Genomic DNA, 25,159 nt, shown 5'->3' with positions numbered 1-25,159 from the left:
CTCATTTTAAAAACATTTAACAAGTTTTAAAAGAACTCGTCTCTCTCAGTCGTACTCGGTCGCAAGAGTGTGAAGGGGCCTTCATGTGTAGACGAAAAACACAGATGGCCTCGTGTAAAACGAACACGTTTCGACGTGTCCGCTATGGGACAACGGTTTACACGTCTGGGCGTGTTATTTTTGCTAACAGTGTAGAGTACAACCACTAACTAGCTCCAAACACTGAAGTTTGTTATGAAAAGGAAAACAATGTTCTGCTTTGCGTCCCTGCTTGTTTACTACGCAATCTCGTGCGTAGTATTCAGGTCCGTAACGACTACTAGCGAACAGCCGGCTCGTGAAGCTCATGCGGTATAAACATTCGCCTCCCAATCGTTCGAACCCGTTACGCAGCAGTATTAATTAACATTGCGCTTGTGGATACCACAAGGGACTTCAAAGAAATAGCGAAAGTTCGGATTTGTAACTTACAACTCTCTGATTTACCCGAGTTAGGCTGGAAATAAATAAAAAATTTAAAAATGCAAAAAAAAAAAAAAATTTGCCTTAGTCAAAAGTTACGAAGGAAAACTTAAAATCCTTATGTATTCCAATAAAAAAAAATTGTTGTGGGTGGGGGTCGGAATGCGGAAGGGAAAGAAAGTGTTCTCACCTTGCTAACGTTCTCTGTTTTCCTTTATCACCCACAAAAACTTTTGCTAGCCTTGAGAAGAAAATGACTGCCCAAAGAACTTTTATTTTTTAGTGCGGCAAGTTTTTTTTTTTTTTTTTTTTTTTTGTACAAGGATTTACTACCTGGACGAACTTATGTGATGAATTAGTGTCGTAGCTTACAAATTCGGCTTTTACGCGCCTGAGGAAAACAACGAAAAAACAGACGTCTACAGCTTAGCACACATCTGTTCGGGCGTCGCGGCCCGCGCCGGAGAGCCTCAAAGCTTCGTGTCTGGGACTGACCCGCAGCGCGAAAGCGAGAGGGCCCCCAGTACTGTACGTCACTGGCAGCGTGGCGTAGAGCAACGCCGCTCCATCCAAGGAGCCCCGATGACAATTTAGGCCTAGCGACGAGTGCGGGAGACCGCACGCACGCCGCCAGCTGCCGAGTACGGCACCGAACGAGTTCACTCGTTTTCCAGTCGCTAGCTTTTGGGTATACAAGCAACGAGTACGGCACGGCCTAGCACACGCGCGGTGGCGGCCGCCGTGTACGGCACAGAACGAGTTGACGGGTTTTCCAGTCGCTGGCTTTTGGGTATACGCACTAACTCTTGCTACATATGCTCGATAACTACCACATATACAGAATTAAAACAAAATCAGCTTACCTTCTATCTTTAGACGGCTAGGCAACAGAGGTAGGTGCCGCTTGGACTGCGTACTCGTTGAACGAGAACGATCTTGACGTCACGTTCACATAGCAGCTGATTTCCAGTGTTGCCGGAACCTCGAGCGGCTAGTTTCGGTTTTGTCGGACGCGCCCCAAACAAAACTTTGAGACGTCGATATCTTTAAAACTACGCACAATAACGAGAAAAAAATTACACCTTGCAATTCAGGGGCGCTAACTGCACCAAAAACAGCCATAATCCCAAAATCGAAAGTATGGACCGGAGTTGCCCTTTAATCCTCACTTCGATGTCGCATCGTGCAAGCAACTGAAAAATAGGTCAATTGTTAGGAAAGTGACAGTTACGGTGACCACTGCAGTTTCAATCCCGACCCAACTATCCACCTTGTGCGGAGTTTCAGAGCTCCATTTGAAGCCCGGCAACAGCTGATTTCGCTCTCCTTTGTGTACCGCGCGAGTGCAAGGGGCATCGCGGCCGTACCCCGGAACCTGTAAAGAAAACTCGGAAGGGATGAAATCCGGGCGGTTTTGATATCGTGAAGGCCCGTCTGCACTGTCAAATAGTAAGGAACGGTATTTAGAAAGAAACTCTCTTTGAATTTAGCACGTTTACGAACCTCTGACGTAGTGGCCCCGCAAACATGGGAGTTCACGCTTGGTTGCCAAGGCAACCAAGCGTGAACTCATCAAAGTTCTGTTGCCGTAGGGCCCGAATCCACATCGCATGCTTTGAAGCTGTGCAACAATTTTAGTGCTTTGCTTAAATGATTTTGGAGTTGGTGTTTCAACCTTTTTGAAGTAAAGAACAACAAACCGCTTTTGCCTGCATGTCCTATACTTCGTTTCATCTTGCCTCCGAGCGCAGCCGATGTTATATGAGCCGAATGGCCAATCAAATTGAGCGAAAAGCGCAACGTCATGGCGCGCTCTCTGCGCGTGTTAGGACTAGCCGGCGAAGGAGCACGCAGAGAGACGGCAAATACCAGCTGGTCCTATCAACTGCAGATAGCACGCCACGACATTGTGCTTCTTTCGCTTTTTGATTGGCCCTTCGGCTCATAACATCGGCCGAGCTCGGACCTGACCTAAAACGAAGTATAGTTTTTATTTTAAAAATTTACAAAGGTTAAGGCTTTCGGCACCTCTCAACTCCTTCACAATCTTCCGAGTCACGTGCGCTGCGACGTGAAAGAGGGATGCGCGAGGTTCTGGTGAAGCTCTCTCTCTAGCTGGAGCCACCAGTGAGCAGTGAGAACTCACCCGCTCACGACCACGTGGTTGCGTAGCGCGATCACTGATCTCTATGACAATTGCTGGATCGCGCTTCCCCGCTTGTTCGCTGCAGCGCAAGTGAAGCCACCGGACTTGACTCGCTTGGGATACGATTTGCCGTTTTTGCTAGCCTTTGCTGCGGTTTTCCAGCGTGCTGTAGACACGTTTTCTACTCGTTTGTCGTCATTCGCCGAGGAAGTTTTTTGAGACTCTGTGTATTGTTGAGACTTGCCGTTGTGAACACGTGGAAAATTTTACGAAAGTACAGTGTCGCAGGAAAAAGGCACAACGCGTCGAAAGGAAGGGCTGGCGGCGTGTTCAAAGCTTCCTTGGCACGCCGAAGTGCCGTGTCTCTGTGCCTTCGCACGCTTGGATACCGACCAAGAACCGACGCCGTATGTATGTGTTTAGCGAGTACAATGTGCATGAAGCTGTTCGTGCTTCTGGATCAGCGTCTTTTCCCCTCGTGGTTTAGGAACGAGCGTCCACTAGCGACGGGAGATGGGGGGAAGGTACGCCTTTTTTTCGTCCTTAGACGATTTACACAATACCGTGCACAACAGCTCCTCATCACTGATCAGTGCTGGCTTATTATCAACCTACTTAATTGCACTTGACGTTTGAGCGCGGCTCGCCTAATTGTAATTGGTCAACAGATTGCACACGACGTATCGGCCGCGCTTCAAAGATTTTCATTCTCGCCGTCTTGTACTTTTGCTTGCTTTCGAAAACCCCCCTGGCTCCACAACGTTGCCCTATTCGTGCTCCCACGGAATCTATTAGAGTAGATTTGGGACATAGCCATGGTTAATATAGTACGTAAGAACACGTACAGATCTCCCCCTTTTATTGATAGCAACTCACCAGAACAGCTGAACGATCCAGAACTCCGTGGCCGATTTATATAAATGATCTAAAGGCATCTACGCGCGACACACGTTCAGAACTTTGGCGACGCGTCAATTCTTGACCGGTATCCAAGCGGGCGAAGGCACAAAGATACATCACTCGGCGTGCCAAGGAAGCTTTGAACACGCCGCCAGCCCTTCCTTTCGACGCGTTGTGCCTTTTTCCTGCGACACTGTACTTTCGTAAAATTTTCCACGTGTTCACAACGGCAAGTCTCAACAATACACAGAGTTCTAAAAAACTTCCTCGGCGAATGACGACGAACGAGTAGAAAACATGTCTACAGCACGCTGGAAAACCGCAGCAAAAGGCTAGCAAAACGGGAAATTGTATCCCAGCGGGGTTGCGTCCGGTGGCTTCACTTGCGGGAGCGGCAAGCGCGATCCAGCAATGGTCATTGAGATCAGTGAGCGCGATCAACATGGCGAAAGGAGGAAAGTGTCTCCAGGGTCCGGCGTCCCCCTCCGGCTTCTGGCGGCCGTTCGCAGCAGCGAACAGCCGCCAGAAGCCGGAGCCATAGCAGATAGAGCCGACGGTTTTGTTCACCTCGGATAGATGGCGCCACTAAAGCTCCGTATAATAAAAGTTTTGTCGCCGATACCAGGTTTTTGACGTATTTATATTCATGTTGGAACGACAAAAGTTAAAGAAAAATTATCTTTTATCGAGCACTTATCTTTTTACAAGGCCCCCATTGATGTCATTCCGCGTGGTTCTCATGGCCGCCGCTCGCGGCTGCAGGTCGGGAAATATTCAAATTTTTGCCTCGCGATTACGCCGCGGAATCGCAACATTTCGAAGATGTGTTTTCTGTCCTTTGTAACAAGATAAACAATGTCAAAAGTATATGATGCAAATTCTTTCAACGTTAAAATTGTTGCACAGCTTTCTTTTTTTTTCATTTTAACATGGCAGAAAATGAATGTGTATAGCGTACGCCTGAAAAACGGAAAGCTTTATCCAGTTATTATTTTCTTGAGTACTGGGTACAACATGATTATGCTACACAACCTCTCTCGCACACTGTCTTTTAGTTGAAATCAGAATGTCCCGCCGTCACATTGAGGGCCCATTTGGCTGAAAAGGAAAATTTGCGTCATAGGCTTCTAAAACGGGGGCTTTTGAAAGCGGGGCACAAAGGGCGGGGTGTTCGACATCGGGTGCTTTCAGGCACCACCGCAAAAGGCTGCTGGAACTTGAAATCTTGCACGTGAAACATTTTTGTCTCTATTTGTGCAACTAAGCAGCTGCGCAGTGGTGAGGCATGACGACTTTGAAGTCAAGCCGCGAGAATAGCGGAGGGAGTCAAGCCAAACCAGCAGTGTCCGAGCAACTGAGCAGACAAGAGAGCCCCCAAAAATGGCGCCTTTCCCTTTCTGCCCCTCTCAGAGTTGGCGCATGCGCCCAGCGATCTATGAAAAAGGTCCATTCTCAATCAGCGGTTTTATGGCGTAAAGAATACAAATTTCGACCCTCGAGAGGTGTTTTGGGTAGTTAGGCTCTCATAGGTCGTGGTGAAATAAAAACCTCCACGAGCATAAATAACGTCGGTGTCCTTTTAAGCTATAAGATAATGAACAAGAAACACTGCAACTTGTACGACAACATCACATCTTTACATTTTGGTGGAGAGAGCCAGGAGCCACAACTATAGCCCCCAGGAACAGATGTCTGGTGCAGCAAAACATTGCGGTCATATTAGTGCTAGGTAGTGATGGTCAAAAACAAGCGACTGTCGTTTAACAATATGCAATTATGAAGGTGCCCACGCTGAGGACTTTCAGCCCAATAAAATTGATTCGAAGTTCTTCTAGTCTCCCACGTCTCTTTGTCATAGACCATTCGAGAATGCAGCGTGATGCAAACATGGTGTCACCTCCTACATAAACTTGCTTTAGGGCAGGAATTAGGCTATGGTCAGAACCGACTCCATAAGCTGCCACTTTATATTATGTTCTGCGGTACAGAATTTCACTTGGTAGTCAATTTCTTGGTGACAAAACTGCTAATGTGAGATCCCAGCATTGTGCAGGACGGCAAAGTCTGAACCTTCTCTAAAGAGCTACTCTGCCTGCAGCAGATTTGCTTCAGCTAAGGTATGCAATGGAAGAAAAAGAAAGACCACACTGCGGGAGCTTGACTGCCAGCCTTTATTTCTGAGGAACAGTGAAACAGAAGTCTGATTACATATTTAACATCTGCAGTTTCGTTCAAGACAAACATAAAAGTAAAAAGAAAAATATAGCCACAATAAAGACATCTTTGCAAATTAATTACACTATGCAAAAATAATCACACATTGAGAATCAATTCAAAAGATACTCTAAACAAAGACGATTCATGGCCGAGTTAGTATTCATTGAGACTTAAGCAGGGGACACGTGCAATAAAAAAGGGCGCTGCGCAACCGTATCATAGCAACTAGTGCTGGCACCCCTACATCACTTCCTTGCTGCACGTGGCACCCAGTTTCACCGCTCATGTGTTCCATGCTTTAGCTTCACCGACCCTTTTCATTCTTTTAAAAGAAATTAAGAATGTTATCCATCAAAGAAGCAGAAAAACAAACTGCTGTGTTACAACAAAAAAAAAAAAGGAATTTTTTAGCAAACACTGACACCTACGGTTTGATAATTCCGATGCAGACAGCCAGGCAACACAGAAACAACTGCCAGGATAATGGACACAGAGCAAGAAAATATTGGGAATACCTAACAGAAAGGAAAGTGATATCTGAAAGCAGGTGTCATATAAATACATGACTATGAAGATGCCAGTGCAAAGAGGGAAGGCAAAACATTGAGTATGAGCGTGTCAGTCAGTTCCAAATTTTCCACAACTTTCGTCATTGCAGTCCCGAAGGGGCATTACATTGTATTCAAAATGGATACAGTGCCAATTTATAGCAAAACCTGCTGGGCATTGCGAGGGATATTCAACTATAGTGATGTCCCAACCAATAGCAGAAAGTGTAGCGGTGCACACACAAATTCGGCGATTAGTTTCCCACCAAGGTAACTGCCAAAAATGAGGTCTTAGCACTGTACAGGACGTCAAAACGAAAATCTTGGAAAAAGATACTTCACACTACTTATGGCCCATGCAAACACTTGTGTTTCAATATGACCGACCGAAACAAGACCAGTTTTCAAGCCACTTGTAACTGCCCAAGACCGGGCACAGAGCAGCGCAGAAAGTTGTAAGCGCACACAAGAGGCTTAAAAACAGGTTTCTCCGGTTGTAAGCAGCCACAAGCGTGCGGACCAGCCGTTACTTCAGTACCTTGAAAGAGACAATGCTGTAAAAGTTAAAACTGCCAACCTTTCTTTTTTTTTTTTTGATAAGCAAGATTGAATTCTGGTCCCACATTAACTATTGGCACGATTATATCTTTCAGATAGAAAAGAGTAGTATCAAAAGAAATGAATAAAAACATTTTTACAAACATATTAGACCTTATCTCAAAGAGCACACCTCAAGCAAGTTCAAGGGAGTTTGGAGCAAGAGCTAAAGCATGACCCAACATACATTCAGGTGCAACACACAAGAGTAGCTGCTCTGCAAAACATTAAACAATGTCTCCTATTCATTAACCCAGCCTCTAGATCACAGCTGGAGGAGAATCACTTCCTATGCACCGATACATTTGTGTGATGACAAATGATGGCATTCGGCTAAAAAGCTGGAGAGCAATGCCAAACAATCTGGCAGTGTAGCCAACCAAGCTGGAATAATGATCAAATCTTCTTGGATATTGCTGGCATTTGAAAGGCCTACCTGCTGCAGGCTTTGCCCTCAGGGTTTGTTACCTATATATGTTAACATGTGCCCAATGAGGCAAGCCCATCAGAAAATGGCCTGGAACGCTGCTGGAATTTGAGAGGCCTATTAAGCATAAGCGCTTCAGTGCGGTGAGCTTGGCTATTACTCTGAGCACAGGCTTGGGGGCACTGTGGAACTTAAATGGTTTTTCATTAGTGTTTGATAATGGCATCCAAGATAATTTTGAGCAAAAACTTTGAGGCAGTGATCACACTTAAGTGGCTTTTCAGCTGTGTTTGATTGTGGCTTTGCAGATAGCAATTTAGAGCAAAGGCTTTGGGGCATTTCATGCACATAGATGGCTTTTCATAAGTGTGCATACTATTATGATTTCTCAACAGCCAATTATTAACAAATGCTTGGGGCACTGCTTGTACTTAAAGGTGTACTCCGCCGATTTCTTCATGGTCCCCGATTTGCTTTAAATTTTGCTAAACTCGCCAAACAACATCGCCAAAATAGTATCCCAAATATTAGGTCAAAATAATTTTTTTTCACGAAGTTGTTGAATTTACAATTTTGGTCCTCACCGTGTTTTTCAAACTGAAAGTCTCTACTGGCAACAATGAAAAAGTGACGTCATTGGAAGTGCAGGGGTTCACTCTTTGGACTGTAGAATTTGTTCCCAACTGATTCGAAGCAGTTTCATGGTGTCAAATGAATGCCTTAGAAGCTCGCTCCAGTCATCGCGCTCCAGCACGGAACAAATAATTGGCATATTCTATTTTTTAGACTACTCGCCCGACTGGCAAGCTGAACTTCCAGTGACGTCACGGCCCTGAAAAGGGCGGGTATATTTGAATGTCTGTTTTTGCATCATTTTCATTTGCCGATTTCGCAATTACTATTATGAATTTCACGATATTAAATAGCATTCCAGAAAGGGTAAAGGCCTGGGGGTCAGAAAATATAGTTAGTTGAGGTAGCTCAAAAATCGGCGGAGTACACCTTTAAAAGGCCTTTCACCACTGCACAAATAATTCTGGCTTTGTAGGCTGGGACTTCGAGCAAAGGCTTGGGCACTACTTGCATTTAAATGCTTTTTTCCAGTGTGCTTGATAATGGCGTCTCAGATGAGAATTGTCGGCAAAGGCTTTGGGGCACTGATTACACTTAAATGGTTTTTCGCCCGAGTGTGTTCGATTGTGGATTTGTAGATGGGAATTTAGAGCAAAGACTTTGGGGCACTGCATGCATTTAAATGGCTTTTCACCAGTGTGCATTCGATTATGACGTCTCAGAGACGAATTATCAGCAAAGGCTTTGGGGCACTGCTCGCACTTAAATGGCTTTTCACCAGTGTGCAAATGGTTATGGATTTGCAGATGAGAATTTCGAGCAAAGGCTTTGGGGCACTGCTTGCACTTAAATGGCTTTTCACCAGTGTGCAAATGGTTATGGATTTGCAGATGAGAATTTTGAGCAAAGCCTTGGGGGCACTGCTTGCATTTAAATGGTTTTTCACCAGAGTGTGTTTGACAATGACGTTTCAGAGCAGAATTTTGTGCAAAGGCTTTGGGGCACTGCTTGCACTTATATGGCTTTTCACCTGTGTGTGTTCGATTGTGGTGGATCAGGTTGCTACTCTCAGCAAAGTCTTTGGGGCACCACTTGCACTTGAATGGCCTTTCACCAGTGTGTGTTCGATTATGACTTCTCAGAGACGAACCATCAGCAAAGGCTAGGGGGCAGTGCTTGCACTTAAATGGCTTTTCACCAGTGTGCATTCGATTATGGATTTGCAGATAACAATTTCGAGAAAAGGCTAGGGGGCACTGCTTGCACTTATATGGCTTTTCACCAGTGTGCCTTCGATTATGGCTTTGCAGATGGGAAGCTTGAGCAAAGGCTTGGGAGCACTGTTTGCACTTAAACGGTCTTTCACCAGTGTGCATTCGTTCATGGCATCGCAAGATGGAATTTTGAGCAAAAGCTTTGGGGCATTGTATGCACTTAAATGGCTTTTCACCAGTGTGCAAATGATTATGGTAGGTTAGAAGGGAATTACTAGCAAACGCTTTGGAGCAAAGCTTGCACTTAAATGGCTTTTCACCTGTGTGTGCTCGATTGTGGTAGATCAGATTTTTATTCTGAGCAAAGGCTTTGGGGCAGTGCATACACTTAAATGGCTTTTCACCAGTGTGTGTTCGATTATGACAGGTCAGAAGAGAATTATAAGCAAACGTTCGGGGGCAAAGCTTGCATTTAAATGGCTTTTTACTCTTGTCCTTTTGAGTGTTGCCGAGCACTTGGGACCTAGAGCCAGACATGGAAGGATGCCGACACTTGGATTGTTCACCATGGGCAGCCAGGTGGCTCACAATTACATGCTGATCTCTGGTGACATAGGTGCAGAAACAGCATCCAAACCAGATGTCCTTAGTGACTTTCAGTGGGCAGCTGGTCTCTCCCAACAATGGGGCTCCATCACCTACAAGAAAATAAAATATGTATTGGCACACAAGGAAAGCCCAACCAATATAGCCAATTTGTGAAAGAGTAGTCAATGATGCAGTTTTGCCACACCTGTAGTTTAATATTTTGCTGCACTTTGGAATTCAGTTTATGGAAGCAATCAAATGAACTGGCACCATTAAGGGGAGTCCTCAGTCTTAAAAAGTGAAAATCATAAAAAATTAATTTGTACATTTTTTATTTTGATTTCTAAATCATACTTTACATATCCAGTGATGTGATTGGTTCAAGTCATTTTCGAGCAGCTCTTGGAGCAGTCAAAAGTCAATTTTGGAGCAGCCAAAATAACTTTTGTAGCATCATTTTTATTCAGATCAATGCAGACATTCTGTTAACATTAATGTGTCGGCGCATCCAATTAAAAGGCAATGTCCACATTGCCTTCTGACTTATGTGCAACCCATAGCATCAATTGAACAGCAGGAGTGAGTCCCTCAAACACAGAACTCATTTTATTTGCATGGAGAAGCACTAGACAGGGTAAGAAGGTGAGTGAAGGACAGCACAAACTGCTGTGAATGATTATTTTAGGTACTGAATCTCACTGAAATAAAATAATATAGAGCCCATAAATTAACGGTTGCTTTGAGTTCTAAAGGTTGTAACAAAGCAGCAATTTATAATAAACATAAAAAACAAAGCAGTTGGTATTTGATTATGAATGTCAATTACATTTTATGTGAACTTCGTAACAAAACCGGGATGTGAACAAAACTTGAAAGCAATCCCGCCGAACTCATTAAGGTTGTTACCGAGCTTCCATCCACTACTCCTGCCACCTTAGCTCTAATTTACTCACGTCTATATAAAAGTGAAAGCTAATCAAATGAGTTGGCATAAATGAATAAACATACGAAAGAGCACATATAAATTTTCCTGTAATACCAAAGTATCCTCGCTAAATCTCGAATTAGAAAAAGATACCACGAGGATATAATGGTCTACCATACATACAAGCCAAAGTTGTATTCAGAAATTGTCGTGTCTCGTGCTGGGGGAGTGCTCTCCCCTTAGCACGGTGGTGTGCTGCAGTGAAGCAAGGCACGCAAAATTACCATGATCGCATTGTGGTTTTCTCTTCTCTTCAGTACACCAGTGCGCGAGGAAAAGCGCACTCAACGAGATTAATCCTCCAGCAGAACAGACGACGAACATGAGAGTTGTTGCAAAACTTCAGAGTACTGTCAGCCTTTCATACGAAATGCAATCAAATAATACATTATCTGAGACGATAGTGGAAAGTTTTGAGAATTCACATAAGCATCTCGTAACGGCCTGGCCGAGCAGCAAGGCCTGAGCTATTTTATTTTCAGTACCGTATTTACACGATTGTAAGTCGACTCGATTGTAAGTCGACCCCCCCCCCCCCCACAAGTATCTGTTTCGAAAGCCGAGCTTCCAGCACGCGATCGATGCCTTCTGGCGTGCTTTGGCTGCGCATGCACGTGCGAGGTGCATGAGATGGCCAGGCGTTATCGGAACTACGAGGTTCACACTGGGGGCGGGACAACTGAAGCTGCTCACTGTCGTTCTCACTGCATCCGCAACTAGACTACGACTCGTACGCACTAGTAATGTCAGTCCCGTCATCATCACTGCTACGCTCTCGAAGCACGTCGTCGGCGCCATGCAGTGAAATCTCGCACTTCGCAAATGGTAGAATCAACCGCATCTTCCGCGCTTCCTCGGCGATTGCGTCGGACGTCACGGGTAGGGACCGATTGCGCACGTTTGCGGCGTACCGTTGCATCCCCACCTCCGGAAGGCATCCCCACCCATCCAGACTTTGGCCTGCGGAAGCTTCTTCGTTTGCCGTCACACTTTAAGCACTTTAAGATTCCGCGCCACCGGAGACTCCACTGGAGCATCATCCACTCCGACGGGTCGAACTTGCGTCCAACAGCGCAGTTGTTGGTTGCTTCTGGGTGAAGAATGGCCATAAACGAGCACCGAAAACCTAAACTGCCCGGATCACGAGTTTCAATACAAATGAACATAGTTAGCGCACTAGCATGATCTCGTACTCGATCAAACGATGTGCGACCGTGAATCGTACGAAAAACTGCGAAGCCGCGGGGTGAGCGAGCCAAGCGAGCCGTGAGGCTGTTCCAGCGGCCTCCGGAGTAGCTCTTACGAGAAGTGCCGTCATCCCCCGGGAGTCGGGCGCTCCGTGCTCTGTTCACCGCAGTTCACCGCTGTGCATTCAAATTATTTTGTGAATCGCTACCAATAATACTCGTTTGTGCAGATAAAAAAAAACAATTAATTTGTAAAATGAGCGCACAAAACAGTAATGCTAGGGGTACAGCCGGCTGAACTCGTAACAAGCCGAGGTGTCCATGATATCGCGATTGTTTCGTTTTCGCCGGCGGTGGAATGCTTTGGTTCGATTATAAGTAGGGTGTGTATTTTCCGGTTTTAACCGAAAAACACCGATAAACATCCGTCGGTGACGAAAATATAAAATCGGTTAAAACCGAAAAACACCGGTCGTTGCTAGTTTCCGACCTAGCGAAACCCTTTCCCCGTAGAGGTTCGTCAAACATGTTATCTCGTGGATCCTGCGTTCTTCCAGTGTTTATACATGGCTTGCAGGTAGCGTCAGTCCGCCCTCCTTTCTGGGGGTCAAAAGCGTCTAGTGAACGCAGTGGAAGCTAAGCTCTCATATGCCTTTCCCCTATTGTGTCTCCCATGGCCCCCTTTTGTGGAAAAATTAACACATTGGAGGGTAGGCTCTCACGTGCCTTTTCCTCATTGTGTCTGGCCAAGTGATGTCGGTGAAAGCCATGTACAGTCGACTCTCATTAATTCAAACTCGAGGGGGGCCGAAAATTTGTTTCAATAAAGCAAAGTTTGAATTATCAGGAGTTTCTTCCCATAGAGACACATAGGATGGGACCTGCACGTTAGTTTGAATTATCCGAAAGTTTGAATTAAGAGATTTTGAATTAACGAGAGCCGACTGTATTCAGAGGTTGCTGTGGTTCCTGGAAGACACTGCCAACGTCCGTGTCGTACAGGAGAGTGCGTTTTCATAATTGCGGGTTGCGAACCGCAAGGAACGTGCTGCCATGACGGCAGCACGTTCCTTGCGTGTAGATGCAAGCATGAAAGTATGCTTGCATCTACTATAATAACCAAGTGTGAGAAATAGTTGCTTCCTAGAGAAGAAGTGTATGAACTATGTGAATAAAACAGGAACTCTCTGCCTGTGATCAATCGCTTTTTTTCACCGATATTCACCGATTTTAGCCTCGTCGTGAGACGTTCCACCGAAATACACCGGTGTTTTGAAAATAAATAAACACCGAAAAACATCCGCCGATTTTTCTCACAAATAAACACCGGAAAGTACACACCCTAATTATAAGTCGACCCCCACTTCAGATTTTCAAAAATTGAAAAAAAAAAAATCAAAAATGAAAAAAAAAATTTTTTTCATTTTTTGCCAGGCGCTGCAATATGGTGTCGGAGGACTACCCAATTAATATTTTGCAACAGAGTAGCGTATTTTTTTTAATAAAGCCAAAAGACGCAACTGCTCGAAACCGAAACCGAAACCCGACGGAGGTCGGAGAAGTGGAGAGAAGAGAGTGAGTGGCGGAAGTCACGTGGCTACACCAACACCTCCTAGAAGACAAGGCCATAGCGCTCCGAGAGGTTACGTCACAATGGCGGAGGAAGGAAGTCCATGGCGCAACTACGTGAAACTACGCTATCGACGTGAAAAAAATGATCCTTGACAAGCGGTGCGGTGGTGTCCGTTCATGCGCGTTTATCCGACATTATTATATGTCTTAAAGGCGCAGTCTTGTACAATTTATTATATATACAATATAAACGTAATATACAACGCGCTACTAAGGTTGAGAGTACCAAATTTATATTTATGAGTATCCCCGTAACCGCGGGACTACGTGCAGTTCCGCAGCACCCCACACTTTTCGAAAGGACCGGCTGCGATGCTGCCGATGCCACATGGCTTCAATTCTGGTAAATTTACGTTGTGTGTGAGCTGCTGACTGTCTGAAAAGGAACGTTGAGACATCTGAGAAGGGAAGGAAACCGAAAAGAAATCCAGTCATTGTCGCAGGGAGCGCACGCCAGCAAGAGATGGGTCGACAACGTTAAGCCTTTCGTCGCCGTTGCTCTCGTGTGTGGTACTTTTGAGACTTGTTTCCCGTCGTATTTCTGTCATCACCGTAGTTTCAGGTAGTTTTTTTTTGTGTTCGCTTGGATACTACGGCATTTACGTGGATTCGTGAAACAAGTCCTGCTACGGTTTGAGTGACGTGTGACAACTAGCCAACGAAGACTCTGGTCGATTAATCGATAGACCTCTCTCGACAGAGAGAGGCTTGGAGTTCGTGTTCAAATGTGTTTGTCACGGATATTGTGGGACGTATGGATACGATCGACAGGTGAGAAACAATTTATTTACGGGCTTTCTTGGTCATGTAGGACGCAAGCAAAATGCTGCAATCGTTTTTTTTAATCGCTTGATAGATTGGAATTCTGTTCTTTGTCGTGATTTTTGTACAGTTGCGTCGACATTTGTAAATATGCGCGGTAATCTAGTTTTCACTGGAAGGCGGAAAACAAGTTTGTGTGATTATTGAAAGTGCGTTGTTTGTGGTTCTGTACTTATTTATACTGTTAATTTATTGCCTTTGCCGTGTTTGTACTAGAATCTTAACTGTATTAAGGTAACAATATTATTATATACAAAATAGGTTATATTTGTTTCTAAGGCAGCTCGAGCCCATAGGGAGAAGTAAATTAGTTGACTAAGTAGTACGTTTAGTACCCCTGCCACACGGAAAAGTTAATATATTTTCATTCAATCATATAGGATTTAATCAGGTCGCGGTCTTGAGTGATTATACAAGCGCCGCAAGCGGATTTGTCGACCCTATAATGTCGTTCGATCGAAATTACATTTATTTTGCCATGTGGCCGGGGTATGACGCAAGAATTCAGTGACTGCACGCGATAACGTCGCTTATGTGATCGTGAGAAACACTTGTCTTGCCTTGTCCGCGTTGGCTAAGTCTACCTGATTTTTAACTGTTCTGTTTTGCTGTTTCCAAATCACTGCGTGTCTCGCCATTTTGTCCAAGTATTTCTGTATACAGTATGCATTCCTACAACAATAATTGCATGACTCAATGTTTTCGACTTAAAACAATCACATTTTTCTATAGACGTCTTATACGCGTACCTCGTGCCATTTCGTACCGATTATTTAGCGGTGTAATATTTTTCTCGTGTAATAAAATGTTTTCTATACCCGTTGCTATGTGCAGCTTTCATTTTAGCTAATATGACGCACCTATGTGACTAAAAACGCGTTACGACGGTCGATCCACGCGCGTTGCCTTCGCTTCGACACGCGACCCCGATGGCCTTCCTTTGCGACGTCACGAGAAGAGCGCTACGGCCTTTTTTCATTTTTTGCCAGGCGCTGCAATATGGTGTCGGAGGACTACCCAATTAATATTTTGCAACAGAGTAGCGTATTTTTTAATAAAGCCAAAAGACGCAACTGCTCGGAACCGAAACCGAAACCCGACGGAGGTCGGAGAAGTGGAGAGAAGAGAGTGAGTGGCGGAAGTCACGTGGCTACACCCGACCGTGCCTTTTTTTTTTTTTTTCTCCTCTCCGTAGGAGACGACACGACACGACATGCGGCGTGCGGGAACTGCTCGCCGTGCGATTCTTTTGCAGTTATGTTTGTTCCGCTCGTTGTTCTGTACTCCAAGATGAGTTGTTTTGTACATTGAGGAGTTGGAGATGAGTAGTGAGTGCCCGTGGTGAATTTCCATGATCGGCTCCGAAGCGTGAAGAGCTGGCTCACATGTCCTGCGTCCGAAAAAAAGTGGCATTGTGCGACAGAGTTTCCGAAAGATCAACGGGATTGGGACCAATGGCTGGCTGCAGTTCCTGTAGAACATATACGGGCACCTCGGAAAGCGGACGCTACCTGATTGATATGCTCCTTGCATTTTGTGGAAAGTGATTACATTGAGTTTGCAGGTGTCAAAACGGAAATCCCATACCATTTAATTCAGCGAAGTATCGTCCACAACATTTGTTTGTTATTTTTTGTTTGTTTCTTCAGTGATGATTGGAAAAAAAAAAAAAAGATATGTAAACATCAGAAAATGTTTGAAAAAAAAAATAATAATAAAGTCTCACGGGGGATCAAACCCGGTCCTTTCGCATGTGAACCGGACGTCTTTCCCACTGAGCAAATGGGGCATCTCTGTTCTGGTGGATCTCTTTTCTTAGTAATAATTCAGCCGGTAAACCGTAAGTTGGAAAGTTTGCTGTCGATTTTTCTCTAGCAAAAGCACTCCCGGGTCGAAGTCGGGAAGCACCACGCTTTGGGGACATTCGCACCAAGTAAAGAAATCGCACGCGTGCATATTCAACTCGAAGTAGACACATCGTGCTTGACGTTTGCGAGGAGCGACGTCTTCAGCCTCGAGAAGGGAGCGACGGCTCGGCGACGTCTTCGTGCAAATCGGCTTGGTGGCCGGGCGTGTCGTACGGGATGAATACCAATTCTTTTGATCAGTCCCAAATTTCTCTTTTAAAGGTAGACAGAATTCACCGGTACCGCAAACGACAGGTCTGAAATAGAGGTCCCACGCCCGTCGTCCGCTGCCATCGCCGTCCCCGCGAGTTTCCAATACGCGAAACGACGAAAGCACAGAATGCTTCCGGTTGTCTGTGGAACTTTTGTTTTTCAATCAACGTATTTACAGCTTTTTAGAAGCCACAAAAAATGGGTTTCATATTTTTTCTATTTTTAATATTGAGTGTGTGCCTTCAGTGACCCACGACTTTGATTAAATTTGGTGGTCGCATTGATACCTTAGAAAACGGCCCGTGACCGCAAAAAAGAGAGTGAGCAAGACTCGAACCGGCCAGTTCTTGATCCGCAGTTTTCGGGCGGAAAGAAACCGAATTTCGAGCCGCAATTTCTGTTCTGGGTAGTTGAGCTCTCATATGTCACGTACAACTAAAAAACTCGGCGAGCATAAATACCCTGTCAGTGTCCCTTTAAATGATACATATATATGTACCCACTATTGATAAAAAAAGAGTGAAACTGCAGATACTAAAATTTATTTGAAAATGACCAGCTCAGAAGTAAATATTACAGCATTATGTTGACTAGTTATATACTATAATAAACTGAAAGCCTCCGACTGATGAAACACATAACTACTGCAGTGCAATGTGAAACTGTACACAAGAAAAAGGTGCATTACAAAGAGATGGGTGCTTTTCTTTTTGCTTTTTGAAACTTTCTGCAAGGCTGCTGCAAGTCCTTCGGCAAGTAATGAATGTCCACTTTCAATGTTTCCTACGAGGCACAGAGACATCCCGCTGCAGGCGCTACCAAGCAACTCCGAAAAACCTCTTGCCACCGTTTTACTAGTACCTGACGTGGCAGATTTTCGTCAAAACTAAGCAAACGTAAAGCAATGGACTGCAAGCGTCTCGGCTGGTGCCTTTGTCGTGCAATAATGTTTGCATGCACGTGAGGGCAACTTCGACAGGCTTACAGTTGAGCGTGCTTCGTCGCGGGAGCGGAGACAATGGCTGTTCGATCGAAACGGAAAACATGCCACTCCCCTCCGTTGCCAACTGGTTCCCAAAATTGTATGCAAAGTGTAACTGTCTGGCATGCGACAAAATACAGTCCAGCAGCGCGTGCTGGCCAGGCCTGCAGGCGAGGTACAAACTAAACGCACAGAAAAAAAGAACCTGAGCGCCAATGCGCTCAGGTTCTTTTTTGCGCAAGACATTGCGAGCCAGGGTCAAGAAGTTCAATCACCACTTTGTGCAACGACTGAACTCGAGACAAACAAGCACGTTGTGTGGGTTCAGTGTGCAGACACTGTTTTCTTTGCTTAGCTCACTTCTCTTTGCCAACTTTCTTCTGCAGCAGATTTTTTACGTATCGGGGGTCCCTCTCACAAGAAAGCCCACCAAGAAAAACCTAGGTAATCAATACTTCGAGACAGCAGTCCGAATTAAAGAGGGATTTTTGTAGTAGCGTATGATTTAAACAATAGGAATGTTGATGACCTCGCGGTGGTCCTTACGTTTCAGTTTAGAAAGCGCCATATCTGCAGTAACGTGGGGACGGCAACACCCGACGTCATGCGACCACGGTGACTGGTAGGCAGGGACCAAATATAGTGTTTCGACGGCCATTGCTTTCAAGAGCGAGTGCTTCAGTTCACAAAGTAACTCCCGCCATGCAAAAACATGGTTTCGTTTCAAAGCACGGCGGCATGGCTGACACCCGGCATGCTAGCGTCGGAGCGCCTGCACACGCTCGCATCCATCGTAAAAATTTTAAAGACGCAAGACGAGACCCACGAGACGACGAGAGCGCGGAACGAGAGACGGCGGAAAAAACAATAAAAGACGTGATGGACGATTGATGCAGAGTTCTTTGTGTCGATCACAGTTGTATACTGGGAGTCTGGCTAGTGGGTGTGGCGATGAAGGCGCTGGAGAGGAGAGAAGTGAAGGAAAGGAAGGAGAGCACCGAAGGACCAAGAAAAAGAAGGGAGCAAAGAGGAGATGACCGCCATTTTGACGCAACGCTGTCGACGCGGAGCACTGTTGAGACTATGCATCGTCTGCTCAGGGCTTATTTCTCTTTCGCCTGACTCAAAGATTGCGTTCAAACGTGGCAAAACTTAATTTGTTAGCTTTTTAAGCCACTGAGGAATAACATGTCATTTTCTTGCCACAGCCTGCCAAATATAAGTAAAGAACCGAAAATTGGATGTCGATCCCATGCATTCCACAAGGCGAATGAATGAAAATGGCGGCCCTCTCCGCTCAGCTGGAAGCAGCCAAGATTTCAAGTGCTCTCGCTCTGCGCCACTGGCTGATTGGCTTCCTCGGGAGAGGGGCGTTACGGCGGTGAGAATACAGAATGGCCAAACTCTCCCCATACATGGCTCTGGTGTCAAGCTAGGTGGCGCTTGCGCCACCTAGCTCTTGCATGCTCAGTTACGGTACTCAGATTAGTTTCGGTTTTGAAAGGCGACAGGAACCAGCCCCCGAGCGCAGTTTGGTGCAGCAATCACATCACTGGGTGTCTTAAAAATTAAACATCAGATGTAGGGAGTGCATCGGAAATAAAATTTACACTGTATGTGACGGAAGCGAAAATGATAGGTTAGGGAGCAATTTAAAGAAACTGTGATCAAAGTTTTGTTTGCAACACTGTAAAAAAAGACAAAAAAACTTGCAGAGTGGTTTTATTTTATTGGTGCAGTGACATAAACTTAATTTAATGGCGCAAACAATTTTGTGTAAAAACGAAAATGGTATCGTTAAATAACGCAGACTAATTTATTTAAAGCTATTTACAAGGAATGTATAAGCTTGCTGCTTTCAGGACTGTGCGCCGGCCATATTCCATCCTCGTTGTTCTGTCTCCCGCCTTTCTTTTTCTGTGTTCCTTAGCTGGTGTTTGTTCAAAACTGTCACATAAGCTGTCTGGTCGCAATCTAATGTGAGTAAAAACATTTTGCTTTAACAAAAATATATCCTCGTCAGACCCCGCATACATTAAAATGCACACTCATACTGACTGCATTTAAAAGGTACAAAATTTTTTTTTACAAACCGAAACAGAGTGGCAATCACAGTGTACAACCTGTGCTGCCACCTGGAAAGCTGTTTATCAAGTAACATGTCCACAAGCATAGCCTCCGAGATCCCGAAGCGCGCGCGCGAAGGCTTCTCCGGCCGTTTCATTCGTCTCGCTCCCCAGCAGAAGAGTGTAATTGCGCTAACTTTGTCGCTCGCCGCGAGGCGGCGCTCTTAACCCAGTCATGGACAGCATGGCACGAGGCTGAAGAGTTCAAGAAAAAGTCTTGTTACGTTGAGTTACTGCAACTTATACTTACAAATTTTTGTGTATTGTGGTAGAACGGTGAACAGCTGCTCTGGGGATGCAGATAGAAAATTTGTAGTGCTTATTTAATTATTTAATTTGAGATATTCATCTGGACATGTTGTGGATAGCGCTACAAGCTCGCCTTTTGGTATATTTGATTGCAATCTAAAAGGACCGGGCCGGGTACGGGCCTTGTATTCACATCTACAAGAGGGGCCAAAGCAAGCCAAACCGACCATTACTTTATTTATTAATTTTTTAACGGCTTGTTCTTTGGAATTATGTTCGGGGGTTGGGAGAGGAACCACAGTGGGAGATAAAAAGATGCTGAAGCATGTGTGTGTGGGTATATGTTTTTGTACGGTTCGGTGTGTGCAGTCTTCCAGAGGACTAGCGGCACGGCGTTTCTTTTTGTCCCCAGCGGCGCCACCATCATACAAGCGCTTCTCACCACAAACATGCACATACACGCACCTAAACAATGTGTGCACCCTCGCCGGCGTAAACCATCTGTACGCACGAGTGCTTGCATCCCCAATAGGGGTGAAGAGGTTCCCCGAAGGGGTACTTTTCCTGAACAATTTCTCGCAGACCACAAGCGACGACGACATTGCTGTTTTTTTTTTTTGTTTCTTGTTGTTGTTTTTTTTGACGGTTGTGTGCAGCGAGAGAGGCTAATTTAGAACTTTGCCCGTCTTTTGTCCAAACCCGTCGCGATGTGTCCCTTCCTTTCCAACTGTGACACGTGGTTTTGTTTACTTCTACTTGTCATTTTTGTTTTTTCCGTCCTTTACGCGCGTGTTTGGTCGCAGAACAGGAAGATCGGGTGATCTTTCTTAACAAGCTGCCTATGCCTGCAGATTGGTCGAATAATATCAGCAAAAATAAAATGCTTACAATATTTACTGTAAGCATCATAATCAACCTATGTGTAACAGTTGCAAGCGAGCTGCCATGCAGCACAATTTGTGAGCTATTCATACTGGGCTAAAATAAAGCGCAGCATGCCCGTAAAAGTTAGCTTTGGGTCGGGCTGTGCCGGCTGTCGGAAATGAATAGCGGATAAACCAGAGTTCTTTTTCTTGAGATCCCATTGTTTGTTTGCATATCAATTAAGTTATATCACAAAGTGCATTACGGGATATGGTGCTCTGTGCTACATGTGCCAAAAACTAGATGTTTATAAGATAACGCCCCACCTTTTCAATGAGTACCTACAATTATCACGAAGTTTATAAAAAAAAATGGCGAAATCATTGCGAGGTGGTTGTACCTCATTGCCAAAGGTTTTCCCCCAAACCCGGGGTCACGCTGCTTGTACATCACACAAAAGAAAGTCTGCGAACAGATTCACACTCGAGTCACCACGAGATCTGAGCTTCGAATGCCGCAAGGCAACGAGTTCAATTAGACAGTTGGCACGCAGCGTTTGAACCACGGTGACTGATATCTGCAGACTGTCTTTTGAACAATGTATAAGCAGTGTGACCTCGGCTTAAAGGTACTTCTAGTAGAAGAAAAAACACTGCAATACGACTCGCAAAAATTGCGCAATAATAAAAATATTAAAACAAGAACAACACGGACTTCACTATATAGTATTAAACCTCGTGAGGCTCAAAAAGCTACAGCAAACAATGTGCGAAGGCAAAAAAAAAAATATATTGCAGCATGAATATTTTTATTTAGGGAAGAACTATTTTTTTTTATATACGGAACTTTTCTTTTTTTAGTTTTATACATGCTAAAGATTGCAATCAAATATATCAAAAGACCCGCTTGTAGCGCTAGCCGCAACATGTCCAGATGAATATCTCAAATTAAATAATTAAATAAGCATCACAAATTTTCTATCTACGTCCCCAAAGCAACTCGACGTAACAAGACTTTTTCTTGAACTCTTCTGTTACGCGCCACGCTGTCGATGAATGGGTTGGGAGCGCCTACCCGCGGAGGCACGCCGCCTCCTTCTCTTTTTTCAATTACGCCCTCTCCGCACGAATGGGACGGCCGGAGAAGCGTTTGCGCGCTTCGGGATCTAGGAGGCCATGTCCACTAGACGCCGCCGGGAAGTTTTCAAAATGGCGACTTTTCCGTGTTCGTCGTTCTACTCACGGCGTCCAAGTAAGTGCTTCTTTTTAGCCTCAAATGAAAAACTTGATGACAACCATGACTTAAAAGTACTTCCTAATGACTGCAAGGATAAAATGAGCGCTAGATGTCGTCTTGGTTTCCGTTAAATTCTTTATTAGAGGCTACTTTCGGCCAGTGTGCAATAGAATGTACACTCGGTCTCAATGCGACGTGCTGTGCGTATCAACGCAAATCGAGTGCAGCTTGACGGAGCGGATAGATTGATGAATTGTAATGGCTGTAGCGTTCAAAGCGGGTGGCAGCTTGCGCCACCTAGCCTAAAATATCATCATTCCTTTTTTTTTACAATCCATAATATTTTTTAAAGCACCCTCTCCCCTTTTGAAGTCTTTCCCGTCCCTGTTTTCAAGTGTTTTTTTCACCCTTCCCTAAACAAGATGCAAATTCTTTTTGTTTAATATTTCAGAAATGCGTGAAGAGACTGCGGAACAAATCCTCGAAGCTATGGCGCGTCAAGATTCATCTGACCTTGAGCTGTCCGATGACGAAACGGAAGATCCAACAGTAGTTGTTTCTGGCGTGGCACTGGATCCTCCTGATGATGGTAAGTTTAGCATACCGCATTTCTGAATTCCAAAAAACCGCATTCCTGATTTCCAAAAAAAAAAAAAGATATGGACAAACATTTTTTTTTTGTGCGCAGATTCTTCTAGCGAAGTAGAAGCAGAGCCACCTGCACCTAAAAAGGACAGCCGAGGGCCACTCTGGCGGCGTGACACAACATTCCACTCGGAGGTTTGCGATATGCCAAACCAGCCTAACACGTACCCTGAGCAACGTGAAAAGTGGAGGCTGAGTGATTATTTCAGTCAGTACATATCAGAAAGCACTCTTGAAAACCTGCAAGAGAAGACAGCCATTGCATATCACCAAAGGAACGGAAAGCTTCTCAACAGCTCACGTGCCAAAATGGCGCACTTTGTCGGTGCGATGTTCATGATTAGCTGCCTAAGCTTCCCCCAAATGCGGCTGTGCTGGGCAGCGGGAACAAGGGTTCCTTCACTTGCTAACGTGATCACCAGAGACAGGTTTTTCACACTGAGGAGCAACCTCAAGGCGGTAAACGATTTGGAGTTCTCCGACGAACAAAGAAGTGATCGGCTTTGGAAGGAGCGGCCATTGCTGAATGAATTGCAGTCAGCATGCCGCAAGCTACCAAGGATGCCATCTGCAAGCATAGACGAGCAAATTATTCCCTTCACGGGTGTCACAGACCTGAAACAATACGTGCCAGGGAAGCCACATCCTACCGGCCTAAAGAACTTCGTGCTTGCAACCCCAAATGGCATGGTACTTGACTTTGACGCCTATCAAGGCAAGCAATCTTTGAAAGATGAAAGCACTCAAGACCTTGGAGTGGGACCCAGCATCGTGCTACGACTAGCACACACGTTGCCGCCGGGAACATCCCTGTTCTTTGACCGTTATTTCACTACCCTCCCGTTGCTAGAAGCACTCGGAGCAAAGAACCTGCGCGGGACTGGAACAATCATTAAAAACAGGCTCCCTAGACCAACAAGCATTGAGGACGACAAGTCGTTATCCAAGAAAGAGAAGGAGTTCTAGCGTGCAGGTAGTGAACAACGTGGCAGGTGTCTGCTTGGTTAGGTGGGTTGACACAAAGGTATTCACACTCGCCTCCATGCACATTGGCGAGGAGCCAATTGGCAGTTGCCGAAGATGGTCCAAAAAAGATAAGGCGTACCAAGATGTTCCTTGGCCTGCCATTGCTGAAGAGTATAACAAAAACATGGGTGGCGTGGACCTGTCCGACAGGATGCCGAGTTTGTATCCAACAACTCAAAGGACCAAGAAGTGGGCCGTGAGGACAATGTTGTTCATCATCGACTTGGCAGCCGTTAATGCATGGCTACAGTACACGGATGACTCGCTGCTTTTGAAGCGGCGAAAAAAAACATATCCTCGGACTGCTAGAATTCAAGATGACGCATGCGCACTACCTGCTCTCAGTAGAGGAAACAGATGAGGACCTTTTAGACGAGCCGCCACTCAAGCTCTCGAAGACACAGATTGTGCCACTACCTCCTGAACCTCGGAGAATGGCACAAGCAAAGCATCTACCTGAGCTCGTCAATCAAGTCTCTTCATCAAGGTGCCGCAATCCAGGGTGTTCCCAGCGCACAAAATTCAGATGCTCCGCATGCAACAATTTTCTTTGTATAACCGCATCTCGAAACTGTTACAAGCAATTTCATACTATGTAAGCACTCAGTTCCATGTTGTAGTAAGTTGAAATAAATACAGCAAGCAGCCTGTGCAACGTCAAATTTTGTGTATATTGAGACCCAATGATCATTAGAATGCACATGTTCCTGCGTAAAAACTACCGGGCTTACGGTTGTAATTTTTTTTTTTAGTTCAATTCTTCTAATCACAATGTCTCCAGGTATCACTTGTTCATTCAAATCGATATGCGTAATTGGCACCAGGTCTGAGGAGGATATATATTATTGCATTATTAAACATCTCAAAATAGAGTCAGCAATTTTTCATGTATGGCACCTATGGCAGCATATGCCTCAAACTAAAATGTAAACTTATTTCTATTTTTCATTGCCTGAACTTTTGGAAGTGGCATACATAAATTATTCTTGTAAGCTTTATGCGAGTGCCTTCACTTACTGGAAGAGCCAGGTGCGTGCAACATCAATATAAAAATAAGGCAAGGATTCCAAGTGCCTTCGTGAAATTGATGTGCATTCGAAGCGACTGGGCTACAATTGAGCCCCGGGCTACGCTCGAGAGCCACGACCTGCAGAGTCTTTTATGTCACAGAGATCTCTTGTAACGAAGATGTGCGCTCAACTGCACACCACTATGGCATCTTCGTAGCCACTGCATCGTCGTAACCACCAATTGAAATGCAAACCACAAAACTTTTCCAAGATATTGCCTCCTGCAACAACTTCTTGACCGGTTTTTAATTTGCACCAAACCTGAGCACACTGAACGTAGTAACATAATGAAAGTATTCCTTTCTCGAATATTGCTTTATTTTAAAAGTCATAGGCAAATTAAAATTACAAAAACAAGCAAAAAATAACCTCCTTCATGATGTCGTTGGTCGTGTCTCGAGTGGCCATGAACTAGAGGAGGGGTAGTGAGCTCAGCGAGCGCTCACGGCTGCCGCACTCAGCGTCGACGACTCGAGAGGCTGTCACTAAAGCGTGTGTTGGATAGGCTGTATAAAGTGGGTGACCAGGGTAGTTTGCATTGCA

At 45.0% G+C, this 25,159-nt stretch overlaps 1 pseudogene; it reads right to left on the bottom strand.

Annotated features, from left to right (window-relative positions):
• Positions 1-5,660: 5,660 nt before the first annotated feature.
• The window catches only part of LOC121045506, a 30,087-nt pseudogene continuing 10,588 nt past the window's right edge, over positions 5,661-25,159 (bottom strand).

Source organism: Ixodes scapularis, unplaced genomic scaffold (assembly GCF_016920785.2).
Source record: "Ixodes scapularis isolate PalLabHiFi unplaced genomic scaffold, ASM1692078v2 PGA_scaffold6__148_contigs__length_123643588, whole genome shotgun sequence".
NCBI lineage: Eukaryota > Metazoa > Arthropoda > Arachnida > Ixodida > Ixodidae > Ixodes > Ixodes scapularis.
The sequence above is the reverse complement of the archived record's forward strand: the minus strand, read 5'-3'. Positions and strand labels throughout refer to the sequence as shown.